Consider the following 3389-nt stretch of genomic DNA (forward strand, 5'->3'; position numbering starts at 1 on the left):
AAAAATTGTAAAAAATACAAACACATGGAGGCTAAACAATACGCTACTAAATAACCAAGAGATCACTGAAGAAATCTAAGAGGAAATCAAAAAATACCTAGAAACAAATGACAATGAAAACATGATGATCCATAACCTATGGGATGCAGCAAAAGCAGTCCTAAGAGGGAAGTTTATAGCAATACAATCCTACCTCAAGAAATAAGAAACATCTCAAATAAACAACCTAATCTTACACCTAAAGCAATTAGAGAAAGAAGAACCAAAAAAACCCAAAGTTAGCAGAAGAAAAGAAATCATAAAGATCAGATCAGAAATTAATGATAAAGAAATGAAGGAAACAATAGCAAAGATCAATAAAACTAAAAGCTGGGTCTTTGAGAAGATAAACAAAATTAATAAACCATTAGCCAGACTCATCAAGAAAAAAAGGGAGAAGACTCAAAACAACAGAATTAGAAATGAAAAAGGAGAAGTAACAATTGACACTGCAGAAATACAAAGGATCATGAGAGATTACTACAAGCCACTATATACCAATAAAATGGACAACCTGGAAGAAATGGACAAATTCTTAGAAAAGCACAACTTTCTGAGACTGAACCAGGAAGAAATAGAAAATATAAACAGACCAATCACAAGTACTAAAGTGAAACTGTGATTAAAAATCTTTCAGCAAACAAAAGCCCAGGACCAGATGGCTTTCACAGGCAAATTCTATCAAACATTTAGAGAAGAGCTAACACCTATCATTCTCAAACTCTTCCAAAACATAGTAGAGGGAGGAAAACTCCCAAACTCATTCTATGAGGTCACCATCACCCTGATACCAAAACCAGACAAAGATGTCACAAGAAAAGAAAAAGAAAACTATAGGCCAATATCACTGATGAACATAGATGTAAAAATCCTCAACAAAATACTAGCAAACAGAATCCAGCAGCACATTAAAAGGATCATACACCATGATCAAGTGGGTTTATCCCAGGAATGCAACGATTCTTCAATATATGCAAATCAATCAATGTGATACATCATATTAACAAATTGAAGGATAAAAACCATATGATAATCTCAATAGATGCAGAAAAAACTTTTGACAAAATTCAACACCCATTTATGATAAAAAACTCTACAGAGCAGCTCCCCAGACCCAGGCCGGGAGGCCCAGATGGGGGAACCCTGCGCTGGGACCCCCCTGGATGATGGCAGTGGCTGGACAGGAAGTGAGGAAGGAAACGAGGAGGGCACTGACGGCAGTGAGGGGGCGGGGGGAGACAGGGGCCCAGACGCAGAGGGTGTCTGGGGTCCAGACATCGAGCAGAGCTTCCAGGAGGCCCTGGCCATCTACCCACCCTGTGGCCAGCAGAAAATCATCCTGTCTGATGAAGGCAAGATGTATGGTCGGAATGAACTGATTGCCCGCTACATCAAGCTGAGAACAGGGAAGACTCGAACTTGCAAACAGGTCTCTAGTCATATCCAGGTTTTGGCCCGAAGGAAATCGAGGGAAATCCAGTCCAAGTTCAAGGCCCTGAATGTGGACTAGGTTTCCAAGGACAAGGCTTTCCAGACAATGGCCACCACGTCCTCAGCCCAGCTCATCTCAGCACCTTCTCTGCAGGCCAAACTTGGTCCCGCCGGTCCTCAGGCCCCAGAGCTTTTCCAGTTTTGGTTGGGGGGTTCTGGGCCCCCCTGCAATGTTCCAGATGTGAAGCCATTCTCGCAGACACCATTCTCCTTGTCACTGACTCCTCCATCTACTGACCTCCCAGGATACGAGCCCCCCCAAGCCCTCTCACCTCCTGCTTTGCCCCCACCTGCCCCATCACCCCCAGCCTGGCAGGCTCGGGCTCTGGGCACTGCTCGGTTGCAGCTGGTGGAGTTCTCGGCCTTTGTGGAACCTCCGGATGCAGCTGACTCTTACCAGAGGCACCTGTTTGTACACATCAGCCAGCACTGCCCCAGCCCCGGAGCGCCCCCCGCCCCGAGAGTGTGGACATCCGGCAGATCTATGACAAATTCCCTGAGAAAAAGGGTGGTCTGCGGGAGCTGTATGATCGTGGCCCCCCCCCCCCACGCCTTCTTCCTGGTCAAGTTCTGGGCAGACCTGAACTGGGGCCCCACTGGGGAGGAGGTGGGGGCCGGCGGTAGCAGTGGTGGCTTCTATGGAGTAAGCAGCCAGTACGAAAGCCTGGAGCACATGACCCTCACCTGTTCCTCCAAGACAGAGCGTGCCCAGCTGGAGGACGGGAGGTTCGTGTACCGCCTGCTGCGCTCACCCATGTGTGAGTACCTGGTGAATTTTCTGCACAAGCTGCGGAAGCTGCCCGAGCACTATATGATGAACAGTGTCCTGGAGAACTTCACCATCCTCCAGGTGGTGACAAACAGAGACACCCAGGGACTGCTGCTCTGCACCGCCTATGTCTTCGAGGTCTCCACCAGTGAGCAGGGGGCCCAGCACCACATTTACTGCCTGGTCAGGGACTGAAGGGGGGCCCCAGACGTGGCTCACCCCCGGAATACCCTCCTCCCAGGAAGGACCTCCAGCTTTCCTCACGCTTCTTACTTGGGGCGGGGGGCTGCTCCCTCTTAGGACCTTAAAATCTCGGTGGTGAGTTGAATGGGCTGGGACTGAGAGGAAAGGATGGATCCTGATATTGGGACCTCACAGGGGTGTCTGAAAGGACAGATCACTCCAGAGCATTTGACACTGGGGACAGGAGTGAGACAACCCCTGGGACAACACTGGTTTCTGTCTCTGACAGGCATCCTCCCCCTTCTCTGTTTTGGATGTTTTGGAGGGGCCCAGTCACACATTGGCTTGTCCCTCTCTGTTTTTCAGGACCCTCCTTCTTCCCAATCTGCCTCTCCTTACCAGCCCCATCCCGGGACCCTGATATTGAATTTTGAAGGTTAACCCTTTCTGTTCAGGAGTAGAGCCAGATGGGCCCTGGAAATTTCTTTTTTTTTTTAATATAACAAGAGATATTTATAAGTGGGTGTTAGGGTCGTGACTTTTTCTCAGCTGGGCAAGCAGTGGGGTGAGGCTTTTAAATCTCATGTCCTCTTCTAAATGAGTCATGGGGCTAGACTGTGTTGCCTCCTTCTCCTCCCCTCCCCCCAAAGTGTGTTGGTTTGTGTTTTGACAGAGGATAAAACTATTTTACCAAAAAAAAAAAAAAAAACTCTCCAGAAAGTGGGCATAGAGGGAACCTACCTCAACATAATAAAGACCATATATGACAAACCCACAGCCAACATTGTTCTCAATAGTGAAAAACCGAAACCATTTCCTCTAAGATCAGGAACAAGACAAGGTTGCCCACTCTCACCACTATTATTCAACATAGTTTTGGATATTTTAGCCACAGCAATCAGAGAAG

The 3389-nt window shown here is 47.6% G+C and overlaps 1 pseudogene; it reads left to right on the plus strand.

Moving 5' to 3' along the window:
* Positions 1–1171: 1171 nt before the first annotated feature.
* LOC132371587 (transcriptional enhancer factor TEF-4-like) lies at positions 1172–2494 on the plus strand (annotated as a pseudogene).
* The last annotated feature ends 895 nt before the right edge of the window (positions 2495–3389 follow it).

This window comes from Balaenoptera ricei, chromosome 9, assembly GCF_028023285.1.
Source record: "Balaenoptera ricei isolate mBalRic1 chromosome 9, mBalRic1.hap2, whole genome shotgun sequence".
Lineage (NCBI taxonomy): Eukaryota > Metazoa > Chordata > Mammalia > Artiodactyla > Balaenopteridae > Balaenoptera > Balaenoptera ricei.